We start from the raw sequence: 15,622 nt of genomic DNA, 5'->3' as shown, positions 1-15,622 counted from the left end.
CCAAGCTAGCTGGATAACATTTTAGCAGGAAAAGGTTATCCAGCTGTCTTGGGACTGGTCAGCATGGCAAGGTTTTCAAATACCATTTTTTCAATTGTATTCAAACTTGCTCCTGTATACACCAAGCCACAATTTTTTGCCATGGGAGGGGGTCCAACTATCACAGTGTAGGGGGTATTGCCGCAAAAGGGATCTACCCCCAAAATATTGCAGCTGTATGGCTTGTTTTGTCTCATGCTAAAACACACGTGGGATAAAACAACGTGGCAGCAGCCCTATAGGTATTGCCATTGCCTTAAAGGGCCCTGCTGACAAAAAAAGGTCCTGTGCCAATAAGAAAACTTTGAGCAGGGGTCAAAGCTGACCCTCCTGCTCTTTCCAGGGCTGCCACTTGAGAGGGCTCTGACCACCAAAAATGTAAAAAAAAATAAAGTAGCTTGTGTGACACTTAAATGAAATATCCTTCCACCCCCTTTCCAAAGAAATAAGGAATGCCATGGTCGCTACCCCACCTTGCCACTTCCCCACCTTCTCACCCCAATTTCAAACAGGTGTTGGGGGTATAGGGCACCTGAAATACCTTTCACTCTCCATTCCCTAAGTCTTCTAAATAGTTGTTGGTGTCAAGTGGCACCTACCTTCTCCACCCCAAAACTGTAAAAGTTCAAAAGGAATCCCACAATGGGCCTCTGGAGGCCCCCTAGCAACAGATGGCACCATTTTTCAAATGACCTTATATTACCCTCAAAATCTGATTCCCATAAATTTCCCCAGTCATGTGTAACTGCGGCCAAGGTCAGGTCAGCGCCATTTTTCAAAATGGCGCTGATTGGGTCTGGGAGTAGGGGGCACCCTGACCCCATTGTGGGATTCCTTTTGAATTTTTAAGGTTTTGAGGGTGGGGGGGGGGTGAGAATTTGGGGATGGGGATGGTTGGTGCCACTTGACACCAATGACTATTTTGGGGGGTGGGGGCTCTATACCCCCAAAATTTTGTTTGAACATTGGGGTGGTGGGAGGGGACCATGGCTGTACTTATTTGCTTTGAAAGGGGGGTGAGGATATTTTATTTAATGAAAACAGGGTTGGGAGGTTAGGCAGGAAGGGCTATCATCGCGTAGCTACTTCATTAATTTTTTTTGTTTTGTTTTGGTTGTCTGGGCCACCTCAAGTGGCAGCTCTGAGGTGAACGGGGAATCAGCCTTGATGTCTGCTCAACTTTGTCTTTTTTGCTAATGCACTTTTTTTCAGCATGGCCTTTCTAAAATGGCCAAAATAAATAATTTACATGAAATTGCCTATTAATGTGCTGCTTTGCATGAGATTTGCAAAATTCATGCATGCAAATTACATGCAAAGCAACACAAAATAGGGAAGGGAATATGGGCAGGCCATGCAAATAATTGTGTATATTGTGCGATATCACTACGATAGGGCAATACTGCGTGATATATGCTGTTAACATGCATTAGAGACCTATTGCTGCTTGATACATCTCAGCCAGACAAATGGTGCTGAATATGAATCTGAGTAGATAACTAGAATACCAGTCTTTTTTCTGGAAGTCTTTCCTATAGGAGGGAGGTTGAGGTTTTTGTGAAGTTGATCCATTATATTCTCAGCTGGGTCCTAAAAAGCGTAAATGAAAATTACAAATGATATCTATTAGAAATCCCTCCAAATTACCATCCCAAAACAGCACTAAGGCTACTTCAATACCAAAACCTCCTTGGATTGGAAATTTCCTTGTGAGCCAGAGTATTCAAATTTGTCTCATTGAAGGAGAGAGGGCATGGATTTTACTTAAGCTACTTCCTGCCCCCCTAGAAGACAGGAAAAAGGAAACATTTTTGGTTGTTGCCCTGTAATTCTTCTTGTAAACAAATGTGATTGACTGTTCTCGGGATACAAAAGCATATACACACATAGAGATGCATCATAAACACAGAATTCATCCCATATTTATAGTAAAGAAACAATTCCTCCAGTACTGCATGTTGCCTTTTGGCCTACCCCTTCAATAAGATTATAAGAGTTGCCATTCTGGGTCAGACCAAAAGTCCATCAAGCCCAGTGTCCTATTTTTAACATTGGCTAGTCCAGATCGCATATACCTGGCAGGATCCCAGGGATAAGCAGTGGATTTCCCCAAGTCCACCTTAATTGTTTATGGACTTTTCCTCAAAAAATTCATCAAAACATTTTTTTTAAATCGCAGCTACACTCATATCTTTCCCCACATCCTTTGGCAACAAATTCCAGAGTTTAATTATGCATTGAGTATAAAAGTATTTTCTCTTCTTAGTTTATTGCCTAGTAAATTCATGGTTTGCCCACTAGTCTTTCATAGTAAACTTTTTCATAGTAAACAACCAATTTAATGTTTACTCGTTCCTCTCCACTCATTATTTTATTGACCTTTGTCATATCTCCCGTCGGCCATCTCTTCTCCAAGCTGAATAGTCCTAACCTCGATAGCCTTTCCTAATAGGGGAATCATTCTATCCCTTTATCATTTTGGTTGCCCTTCTCTGTCCCTTTTCCAATTATGTTATATTGTTTTTGAAATGTGACCAGAGCTGCACACAGTATTCAAGATGTCACACTATAGTGCAATATAGAGGCATTATGATGATCTGTGGTTTTCTCCATTCCTTTCCTAATAATCCCTAGCATTCTATTTGCTTTCATGGCTACTGCTACACACTGAGAAGAAGATTTCAATGTATTATCAATGATGATGCCTAGATCATTTTCCTGAATGGTGACTCCTAATGTGGAACCTTGCATTGTGTAGTTAAAATTTGGGTTATTCTTCCCTAAGTATATCACTTTGCACTTGTCTACAATAAATTTCATTTATTTGCATGCCCAATCTGCTAGTTTTGCAAGGTTATCTTGCAGTTTCTCACAATCTTCTTGTGATTTAACAACTTTGAATAATTTGGTATCATTGGCAAATTTGATACCTCAATACTCGCCCTTATTTCCAGGACATTTATAAATATATTAAAAAGTAGTGGTCCCAAAACAGATCCTTGGGGCACTTTAATATTCACCTTTTTCCATTGGGAAAATGTACCTTTTAGACCTACTCTGTTTTCTATCTTTTAACTACCTCACAATCCACAAGAGGACACTGCCCCCTACCTCATGACTCTAAAATTTCCTAAGAAGTCTCTCATGAGGGACTTTGTGAAATGCTTTCTGGAAATCCAAATGCAGCATATCAACTGGCTCATCTTCATCCACATGTTTATGCCCTAAAAAATAAAAAAAGTAGCAGATTAGTGAGGAAAGATTTTCCTTGGCTAAATCCATGTTAGATTTGTCCCATTAAACTCTGCCTGTCTATATGTTCAGCAAATTTGTTCTTCATGATAGTGTTAATTCTAAACAAACTACTGCAGCAATATGTAATATAAAACTTTAATGAGACAGACAGAGACAAAGGGGATAGAGACAAAGACCGGAACAAAGTACGAGGAAAATAGTTAACTGTATAATCAACTGTATAATCACCCAGTCACCCGATGTTCCAGTAATATGCATAACCTTATATACCCTTCATACTAACCAATCACAGCATATTCAGAGTGTTGTTTCTAGATAAGTGCTGGGCATCTGATTTGGGAATGTATTAGACCAATCAGCTAATGGGTCTGGGGTGTTGGCTGGCTGCATTCCAGCACGTAGTCAAAGTCCTCTGCATTCTTTGTCTAACACAGGAATACAGCACAAAGGGGTGTCAGAAAGACAGTGCATACCTACATCAGTTTCTATCACTTTACCTGGCACATATTTATTTATTTATTTTTATATACCGACAATTGATCTCACACTGGTTTTGTACTGGTTTTGTACCTGAGGCAATGGAGGGTAAAGTGACTTGACCAAGGTCACAAGGAGCGACAGCAGGACTCGAACCCTGGTCTCCTGGTTCATAGTCCACTGCTCTAACCACTAGGCTATTCCTCCTCCCTCACTGGTCTGTATTTTCCTGGATCAACCCTTTTTAAAAATTGGCGTTAAATTGGCAACACTCTATCTTCAGGTACTGTAGACTATTTTAATGATGGTTTACGAATTACTAATAGCAGGTCTACAGTTTCATTTATCATTTATTTCAGCACTCTGGGATGTATACCATCTGGTCCAGGTGATTTGCTATTTTTTAATTTGTCATTTTGCCCTAGTACATCTTCCAGGTTCACTGAGATTTGTTTATGCAGATTCATCAGCTTTGAATATTATTTCTGGCTTGGGTATCTTTCTTGACATCATCCTCATTGAAGAGTGAAGCAGAGAGTTCATTTAGGCTCTCTGCTATGGTTTTATGATCTCCAAGTTCCCCTTTTATCTTTTGATCATCTGATTGTCCAACTGACTCCCTCACAGGCTTTTTATTTTGAATGTATCTGAAAATGTTTTTGAGTTTGAGCAAGCTTCTTTCATATTCTTTTTGCCTTCCTTATCAATTCTTTCCAAGTTGCCATTACTTATACTGTTTCCTGTTTTCTTCATTCATATTCTAGCTTTTCTCGTATCCCCTTGTATCTATGCCAGTAGACGTTTAGCTTTCCTTCTTCTTTTTCTAATGCATGGAATGTATCTGCTCTGGGCTTCCAAGATGGTATTTTTAAACAATTTCCATGCATGATCTAAATTCTTAACTTTTGCAGCTTCTCCTTTCAGGTTTTTTTTTTTCTATTTTCTTCATTTTATCATAGTCAGCTTTTTGAAAGTTAAATTCCGTTGCAGTGGATTATTTTAGTGTTCTCCTTCCAGTTATTAAGTCAGAGGGGGCTCCAATACTTTTACCTTTTTCACCAAACCCTGTGTTTCACTAAGATTTTGTTCTAAAATAGTTTTCCTTCTTGTTGGTTTTTGTACCAACTGCTCTATAAAGCAGTCATTTAGTTCATCTAGGAACTTTACCTCTCTAGCATGTGCCATTCACCCAGTCAGTACTGGGGTAATTGAAATCACCTATTACTGTGCTTTTGATTTTGTTAGCTTCTCTAATTTCTTTTAGCATTTCATTGTCTGTCTGTTCATTCTGGCCAGGTGGATAGTAATATACCCCCACTGCTATTTTATTCTCTTTTTAACCTGGAATTTCTATCCATAAAGATTCAACATTGCATTTTGATTCCCGCAGAACATGTATCCTATTTCACTCAATGCCCTCTTTAATATATGTCACCCCCTCCACCCATTTGATCTAGCCTATCATTTCGATATAATGTGTACCCTAGAATCACAGTGTCCTGTTGGTTATCCTCCTCCCACCAGGTCTCAGAGATGCCAGTTATATCTACCTCTTCATCCATCGTTATACTCTCTAACTCTCCTATCTTATTTTTTAGACTTCTACCTTTTGTATAAAGACATTATAGTGTATGCTTTTTGTTAGTATTAATAAACTGCTTATCAGTTGACAGGTAATTTTAAATGTTTTTGCTCTGTCTGCTCTTTACTTAAAGGCACCTTTAGCATTTATTGAAATTTCTCTACTGGGATGCTCTAATTTCCCTTTTTTCTTGGTATCCTTGAAAGATGTGTCATTACGAACCATGCACTTCTGAGCAACTGTCTGCTTTCTCTCATTGTCTAGTTTAAAAGCTGTGCTATCTCCTTTTTAAAGATTAGTGCTAGCAGTTTATTTCCACGCAGGTTAATATGGAGCCTATTCTTTCAGGAAAGGACCCTGTTTACCCCAAATAATGCCCATTCCCTAACAAAGCTAAAACCCTCTTCTCTGCATCATTATTTCATCCACATATTGAGGCTCTGGAGCTCTGCCTGCCTCTGGTGGTCCTGCATATGTAGATTGGGGAACATTTATTAGTACTTTGAGTATTCATAAATGTCTTGAAATCATCATGGTATTTCTACACCAATTTGGATTCATATATTTCCCTGCTTGGGCAATTGATTGGTTAATCCATCCAAACCACCATCTGGTTTCTGTAATCATAAGGGTTAATCAAAAACCATATATCCAATCTGAATGCAACATCTCAATATCTTAACTCAACATTGCCTTGGACGTTCAAGAAGTGATGAATAAGAATTATGACTAAAGTTGAAATTTTTAGGATCTCTGCTCAATACAAGTCAAGCCTTGGTTTTTCTCCCTACCATGGGGCTTATGATACAGTGGCCAACTATAGCCACTAACTTTAGGACATCTCTTTGGCCCAACCAGACTTAGCTGGCTAAGTCATCCAGCTAACTCTAAATATCTAAGTTAGCCAACTAACTTAACCAATGAACTCAGCGCCTCCCAGTTATGCCCCTGGAATGCTCCTAACTTAGCCAGCTAAATTCTAACCAGTTATTTTATGAACCAGCTAGAATGTAGCCAGATGATGTTGAATATAGACCTCATAGATTTAGGATTTACTTGGTTTTCTTATACTCTATTTCTGTTGACTGCATGGTGTACCACCTAGGGTCCAGTGCAGTATGATCAAGATTTGTGTTTTCTTAACCTTCATGAGTGTCTTACCATAATCTAATGCCTCATAGGACCTGCAGTTTTTATTGTTTTGGGGACTTGACTGGTTGTTACACACCATAGTGTGACCAGTGCTGCAGGCAGGAGCTTTGAAAATCTTTGCTCCGCCAAGAAGCAGTGAAGGAGGTGATATTGAAGGATCCAGGATCCATCCATCTCTCCCCCACCCCCCAACACACACACACATTTTTATCTCTGTATTCAGTTAAGGACTGGGTTGATCCCAATGAAGGACTTTCTCAAGGATAGAGCAGCTCCCCTCCCCACACTCTGGGAAGCTGCTCTAGTCTCCAGAGGCCCAAGTTAATTACCATCTCTGCTGTGAATGACATGGCCTTCCCTCCTGCCTGTCCTGACAGGACAATCGAGGAGGAGCTGGAGAGCCTGAGTATATGCAATCAGCATTGCTGATGTACCGATGATGCCATGTCCAGATGGCACTGGATGCGCATATACATCCAAGTATCTATGCAGCAATGGGAAATGACACTGGTATTAGCAGAGTTGACGCTGGGCACCAGGGTGCTCACAGTATTGACACTAGATGCCATCGGCATCCAAAAAATCTCCACCAGGTTGCTGATTGCTGCCAGAATGGGCATAGCCTGCTGCCAAATGGGCACTTCAGAATTGGTCACTAGCACCAATATAGAGCAGAGTGACTGACAGACTCTATGCTGGGCACAAGGGAATTGAAGATGGATGCTGGAAGCACTGGCAGAATCTATATCAGTTGCCACTGACAGCACTAGGCTCAGCTTCAGCATGGGCAATAAAATGTGCCACTACAAATAAGTAGACACTTAAGAACTGGAAACTCATAAAAGAAGAGGTACGAAATATATCACTATTAGAAGTAATCTGGTATCAGAAATAGTATTGCATATGGTTTTAATCTTTCTCTTGTCCACAGTGGGCTTCAGGCAGTTTCAAAAACACCACGCTGCTTCAAATCATTTACCAGGATAATAGTCCTAAATGTATACACTGAAAAAATTAATGTGAATAACTTCTATAAAAATGTTCTACTTATAAGTTTCACTCTCCTAACCACGTAGACCACTCGTACAAGCTTGGACCATTGGTAACTCTGTAATCAATAAATCCAATATACCAAAAAGTTCCTCTTTTACACTATCAATATCTGAACATCATATATTTAAATGATTATGACCTTCATACTAGGCTTCATCGTTTAGAAATTCAACTTTAGGACTCAGACTTCTATTTAATCATCGGTCATGTTATTCAAGTGACTCAATGTCCCCAAATTATGTGACAAAACTCTTGTAATTAAGTTTTTGCTTTTTTTGATAATTCACAATTCAAATTCTGAAAAACTTCCAATGAAGTAAAGTGAAGCACTTATCTGTGTGCCTAAATTCCATCATCTTGCAGAAGCCATCATATCTGAGCCCAGAAGTGCTTCACTTCCTGGATGAACATTTGTCTAGGATCTTGTCAGGTTAGGGAATGCCCCAATATTGATTTGTACAACATTGGGTGTGAGCTTTCATAGCTAAGATGTCTGTAACCTAGAATTTGTCTAGTAATGCATTTCTTATTTCTCTGGTATGCAGAAGAGATTTCAGGCAGGAAGCCCTTTTGTGTAGAAAGACAAGATCTTGTCATAGGACTTCAGGGAAGGGTCTTGGAATCTTTTCCCCTGTTTTTCAAAAAATCTGTCTGCCTTCTGCACTTCCTCATGTGGATTGGATAACTAACATGGGTCTATTTCATTTGTGTAAAATAGAATGTTTTTCACACTGTATAGAAGATAAGTCCATCTCTGGATGGCCTTAGTCCGTGCTTTCTTTGAGCAGGCTTCAGTGGAACCTCACCATTGAGCCTTCCACTATGTAGTGGGTTCTCAGCTGATGCAGAGGTCGCAAATTTTTGTTAGTGATCACTAGGCAGGTGGGGTCTTTCCACTACAGATCCTAATGCCTTTCCTGCTGTCTTTGAAGTTTTCTTATGGGCTGATACAGTAAAGTGTGGCCACAGTTACCCTGTTTTTAACCCGCTTTGGACGCGTATGGCTAACCCGCGATTCAGTATCCGGTTTTACGCATCCTTACCGCTTACTGAAATGGACACATATCCCTTACCGCCCGCCGCATGTATATGATATGTTAACGATCGGATTAGCTATTCCCTCCGATACAGTAATGTGCGCCCATATTATCGCCTTTTTAACCAGCTATTTGGCCGCGTCTTTAACCTGCAGATTTACCGCGTACCCTTACCCTGGCGTTAGTGTGGTGTTCGGTCAGCTTCGTACCGGACAGCGCCATGGACATGTACATTATTGCTCTGGCGCTATTTTTCATTCGGTTGAGAAGCAGAATGAGAAATGCTCGAATGAGAAACGCTCGAAATGCTTGGCAGATTGGAGAGGTGAACAGGGGGGGCCAGCAGCAAGGAGAACCCATCCGACCGGAGAACCCAGCAGCAAGACCAGAGGATGTATGTGATATATTTCGGTTTAACTGTATCATCCATCCTTCTGTGGGCCTCTCTGAGGCTCCGGACATGGACGCCTTTACTGGCGCCGTAGAGATGGGCGTCTGTAAAGATAGGCGTCCGTAAAGGCGGAGACACGGACGCTCTACAGAGAGATGGGTGTCCGCTAGGCGTCCTGAGGCTCCGGTTCCTCTACAAACGCCTATAAGGAGTCTCTACGGACGCCTATACGGAGCCTCTACAGGTGGCTATACGGAGCCTTCCTTCTGCCTCTAGAATAAGGCTGTAGTAGACGCTGAAATAAGAACGCATAGCTAATTTAAGAATACAAACTTGAGAATAAGTGTTGCTGATCCATGTATGTCCATCTCACCCTAACTCATGTCCATGCTTCTTTTTTCAATCTGTATATATTTTCTGGAACAGGGATTGTTGGAGCAAGGGTCAGACACAACTGGATATAAGATAGGAGTTAGAGCCGAGGTCAGGTACACCCGTGCATGGAACAGGGATTGTTGGAGCAGAGTTCAGACACAGCTGAATATAAGACATCATAAACTGCTCACTATCTCAGGGAATCTTTCCAGACTACCTTAAATTGGCCTCCCTCAAACCTTTCCTAAAGAAACCAAATCTGGATCCTAAAGATCCAAACAACTTCTGCCCGATCTCCGACCTTCCTTTTATAGCCAAGATCATGGAGAAACTGGTTAACGCACAACTATCTGATTACATCGAAGAGCATAAAATTCTGTTCCCTACCCAATACGGGTTCTGTAAAGCATTATGCACAGAATCCCTTCTCATATCCCTGACAGATTACCTCATTGTGGGCCTGGATAAAGGCCAATCCTTCTTACTGATTCTCCTTGACCTCTCAGCAGCATTTGATACTGTTAACCATTCTATCCTCCTAAACCATCTGGCAAACATCGGAATTACAGGAACGGCACTAGCATGGTTCAAAACTTTCCTGTGTAACAGAGGCTACAAGGTTAGAATTCACAATAAAGAATCCCCCCGCTACATTTCTGCCCTTGGAGTTCCCCAGGGTTCTTCACTATCCCCAACACTCTTTAACATTTACCTCCTTCCACTGTGCCAGCTGTTAACCAAACTTAATCTAAAACACTTCATATACGCAGACGACGTCCAGATCCTGATCCCACTTAAAGAAACCATCAATAAAACACTTGAATATTGGGAAAACTGCCTTCGAGAAATCAACTGCCTCCTCGCTAGCCTTAACTTGATACTAAACTCATCTAAGAGTGAACTCCTTATCTTTCCGGAAAATAGCAACAGCTCGCCAAGTCCACCAACAAACCTACTCATCACCCAAGCAAGAGATCTAGGGGTAATAATCGACAATCACCTGAATGTAAAATCATTCATCAACCGCACAACTAAAGACTGCTTTCATAAACTTCAGGTACTGAAAAGAATAAAGCCTCTCCTTCACTTTCAAGACTTCCGAACGGTGCTTCAAGCAATAATCTTCTCCAAGGTAGATTATTGCAACTCTATTTTACTAGGTCTCCCTTCATCCTCCACCAAACTGCTTCAGATGATCCAGAACACTGCCGCCAGAATACTAACTAACATGAGGAGAAAAGACCACATCACGCCTATCCTCAAAAACTTACATTGGCTGCCAATACACTTCAGAATTATTCATAAGTCCATCACCATGATCTACAAAGCCATCCATCTCCACTCTCCTCTTAACTTACAAATCCCGCTCAGACGACATTCCTCTTCTAGACCCATTAGAGAAGTATACAGAGGATCACTTCATGTACCACATTCCAAAACCACACACCACCAAACATTCAGAGACCGGGCCTTCTCTACAGCAGGACCACCGATATGGAATTCCACCCCTCCGGATCTGCGACAGGAGCCCTGCCTCCCAACTTTCAGAAAAAGGCTTAAGACTTGGTTATTTAAACAAGCCTTTCCAGACCCTACCTAAATGTCAAATCAACATTTTCTTCAATCAGACACTTCAGAATACCGTATATACTGTAAATACTGTAAATAATTACGCCTCATTCTGTTAATTCTGTCTAGCTTTCCCTCTTCTCCCAGTTTAACTAGCCTTGTTTTATTGAAACTTCTCGGTTGCTGTGCACTTGTTCCATATTCTTGTTTCACCCGCTCCCTGTTAATTGTAAACCAGCATGATGTGATTCTATCATGAATGCCGGTATATAAAAACCTTAAATAAATAAGATAGGAGTTAGAGCCGAGGTCAGGTACACCCTTGCATGGAACAGGGATTGTTGGAGCAGAGGTCAGGCTCAGACGTCCGAGGTCCCGGCGTCTGTTCGTGGACCTTCCTGCTGCCTTGAGCACCCAGCTGGATGTCCAAGACGTGACTTTGGACGTTCATGGACCTTGAGTGCCCATTCCGCTGCCTTGAGCGCCCAGCTGGACGTCCAAGACGCGACTTTGGATGTTCATGGACCTTGAGCGCCCGGCCGGATGTCCAAAGTGCTCATGGCAGCGGGAAGGTCCATGAACGGCATCCAAGCCGCTGCCTTGAGCGCCCAGCTGGATGTCCAAGAAGCGACTTCGGACGTCTGGCCCGGGCGCTCAAGGTCCATGAACTTCCGAGGTCGCGGCGTCCGTTCGTGGACCTTCCCGCTGCCTTGAGCGCCCAGCTGGACGTCCAAGACGCGACTTCGGACGTTCATGGACCTTGAGCACCAGACATCGAAAGGTCCACGAACAGCGTCCAAACCGCGAGAAAAGAACCATCCACTTACCTGGTGGAATGACATTTCAAATGACATTTGAAATGACATTTTAATGACAGGTACCAGCGCACCCAAGATACTGTGTAGGCGCTGTATACCGCTCTTTACAGTAAAATGGATTGCACACTCCTCCCTCTTCATGGACGCGCTTTGGCGCCGCTTGCATTTGCGTCTCATTTGAATACTGTTTCGAGCGGTATGTGAACCAAATTGTGCGTGCGGCAAACGAGGGTGCGCCCGGCACTGCCGCACTCTCTTACGCGTCCTTACTGTATCGGCCTGTTAGTAAATTATTTCTATGTTCCTCCTTCACCCTCTGTACAGACCTCTGATAACTTCTCTTGCTCCCCCCATTCCAAAATCATATCACGTTCCACTGGGAGTACCAGTACTGACAGTGTCTAGAGATGGCAAAGATCTAAATCTACGATATCAATCACACCAAAAAAGCCCTCAAAACACAATCTGTGTATTCCAGTAACCAAAGTTGTAAACAATAAATCACAATGTATGGTTAAAACTGGTATCTCATTCATACAATCATATTCCATCCGTCAAACTTCAGAAGAAAATATACACAAATTTTGTAGGACCCTTACTCATAGAGTCAATAGAATGTACCAGACTCTTCTTGTGGTATCGGGTCCCTTTACTTTGTTTATATCATTTTTATCAATTTTCTATTTTTACTTTTTTATATAAAGTCCCAAAACTTGAAAAATGATGGAAACTCCAAAGATTTTCAAAACATAAATGAGCTTAACAGTTCTTTTGTCCAGCTGAACTGGTAAACGCAGTCACAGTACAAGTAATAATGATTTCACACATTCAATTGTAGTCACAAGATTATAATGGTGATACTCATCCAAACTCAGTCCAGACACGATTGTGTTTCGGACCACCAAAAAAGGGGTCCTGCCTCAGGGGAGTAACTTCTTCACGATTATTCATCAGTGACATCCAGTAAAGAATCCATCGATGTTCAATTCATATTAACAGACAGCTATTCCTTAATCCAAAGTTATTTTCACGGTCTATATTTAGACTCGCACTGCTTAAAGAAACACGGCAACCAACTGGACCCTTTAAACTCCAAAGGACAGAAGTTACGACAGCGACCTTGGTTTCCAATACGGTCGTATTAGTTTTCAACCAGGTCATGCATTGGCATTACTTCCTCACCACACTAGTCTTCTATCAGGTCGAGCATCGTTGAAATCACGGAAATGACGGCGCGTCCCTCAAAGTATCCAACCCGATCATCCCAGGTTTGTAAACAAATCGTTCTCTGGACGTTATTTTATTTGCACAAAAACTATGTTTAAGATCCAGCATGTATAGATATCTTATTATATGAAACTGTACTCAAACACTAACACTCAGTCATAAACTACATCAGCCCAACAATCCAAAAATCCAAAAAACCGGAAATGACGGCCCACCTCTTCAGTTACCAAACAGGTCGTCTCTAATATCCAAACCAATCGGTTCACAGGCATTGATGTTAACTAAAACCCCACAGTGTAATTTTCAGATCAAAGAGTACTAATTGATCTTTCATTCAGACCAAAAGGGTCCATAGAATTCAACATATAAATCCAATGATGTTCCCGTCTGAGGCGATATTGTATATCTCCACCCCTGTGACTCAATTGTACCTTTTCCACAGATCTAAATCACTTTATTATTTTCCACAGATCTAAATCTGTCACTGGTCTCTGGGATGGAGTTCGATAAACCATAAAGAGGGTATGGATTCAGAACTCCCATGGAACAACAGGTGTTTATCACCTAATCAATGGGGGTATAACTGCCTGAGGGCTGCACAGAAGGAAAAGGGAGGGAGAGCAAAGTAAGAAGTTCCTGTTAAAGAGCTGGCTAATATAATTTGTTAGAACATAGACTTTTCTGTTTCTATGGGAATAAAACTTTGAGAATCAGGCCTAAAAAATGTGATTAAGCTTCTGCTTACCTGTTTTCCATGTTTTGCAAAACCAAGAGTATTGGTAAGGAGCAACTTGGTTTTGCTCCAAGGGTCATCTGTGCTAGAGAACCTCAATAAGCCTTGATTACAAAATCATGATATAAGAGCAAGAGCATTAAATTTGTTGGCTGCCTAGAACAACAAATGTTATAAATGGGGACATACATTTTTCAAATAAAATAAATACAATTGAAACAATTTTGAGGGACTCTAAATTGCCCTGAATTAAATGGAAAAATGCTGTAGTTTGTTTACATAAACTTGTTTAAAAGACTTGAAGGCCTATAAATTGCTATATGTTCTATTAAACTTGAACTGAAAAGCGCTTAGACCAAAAAGTAGCTTTAGTCTGCTCTCTGCTACTATTCACTTCTTGGCTACCATGTTGCAATCTGTAAATGAATGGAATAGAAAAATTGGAGAAAGCTCATTGGCTAATATTTTAATAAATTTTTAAGTTTTACTTTTAATATTAAGACTAGACATTTGTTAAATTAGTTACAAGTTTTTTGTTTCTTTTGAGAAATGTTAGCCTTTATATCAACAACTTTATATTGAGCAACAGATTTTTTCTTACTAAGATATCTGTATACATAATACAAAAGTGTCACCAAGTAAAGGTAAAATAGGAAGCACTGTTTCTCATAGGGCACGGCATTGCTAAGTAAGAAAGCAGGGAGGTTTAGGAGAATTGCTCACACACTTCTTAGTGAAGGGGGATGACATGATAGTAGCCATCTCATAACAAAGCGATGTGATTTTAGCAAACCATCTGTGTAGCTTGTATTCTGTAGACAGCAAGGTAAACCCAGTTTTACCTCCTGCGTAGAGATGTTAAATACTTCTGCAGCTCTCCATGTATTGCAAGTTGTCCCTTAACTGGGGCTTTTGGAATTTCCATTTGCATTTGCACCATCTGGCTTCAGTCCAGGCACTCTACCTGTGAGCAAATGAAGTAACGCACAGGTTTGATATCCCTGTTTTAGCTTGTTTGCTCATGCCCCTTTCCTAATTCCATTACGTTATGAAGGAGGACTAAGTCTGAAGTTAAAAAAACAAGAAGGCTTTTCATCCACAAACATTGTGCTCTAAGGAAACAACTTACTTAATTTAAAAATTAATGTTTGGGATTTTTTTGTATCTAATGCCAGAGCTTCCCACTGCTGCATTCATTAATCTTATCTGCTACCACTTTTAAAATGTTCTTATATTCATTATTATACAGATTTTACAGTACCCTAGCCTTAGTAATCCTTGCTCTGTTTCTTTAATGCGCAGATAAATGAAAAATGATGGCTTGGTTGTGGATACTAGTAATCATGTATTTCCGACAGCATATTCACACAACCAATCAAATCAGCTGTGCATATACATATATATTATACCGTACCATTTGAAATCTGTCAGCAAATCACACATTGTTTACACTTAACCATAAAAAGGAAAATACCCATCAGAAAGCATCAGATTCATAAAGAATACCAAAATTGAACAAATGGAAATTTAAGTTATCAGTCCATAGAACTTCAAACTAATTAAAAAAAAAATACTGTTATGTAATAATGGTGTTCTGAGTTCATCAGAGCGGAGTTTGCCAAGAGGAGCTGTTCTATGTGGTGGTGATATCTCAGTAACTGTTTTTATAATGCTGTGAAAAAGTCTCAGTTGACTGCCCTTATGCAGTGACAATCTTATCACTTAAATCATCTTAAAATATGAGTCTTCCTGTAATGTAGAAAGAATGTTTGGAGCCAGTTTTCTTAATTATGCATAGAAATATATTAATAAAATGGCCGTGTTATAATTCCCAAGGTACTTTCCTGTTCCATTGCATATCTATAGAACATGCCCCATGGCATTTTTTGGAGCATGCCATATTTTTTCTAATAT

At 40.6% G+C, this 15,622-nt stretch overlaps 1 protein-coding gene across 16 annotated transcripts in view; it reads left to right on the top strand.

Moving 5' to 3' along the window:
* Nucleotides 1-15,622, top strand: part of ZNF618 (zinc finger protein 618) — a 638,793-nt gene that overhangs the window by 338,713 nt on the left and 284,458 nt on the right. The gene's annotated exons all lie outside the window — the stretch shown is intronic.

Source organism: Rhinatrema bivittatum, chromosome 8 (assembly GCF_901001135.1).
Source record: "Rhinatrema bivittatum chromosome 8, aRhiBiv1.1, whole genome shotgun sequence".
NCBI lineage: Eukaryota > Metazoa > Chordata > Amphibia > Gymnophiona > Rhinatrematidae > Rhinatrema > Rhinatrema bivittatum.
The sequence above is the reverse complement of the archived record's forward strand: the minus strand, read 5'-3'. Positions and strand labels throughout refer to the sequence as shown.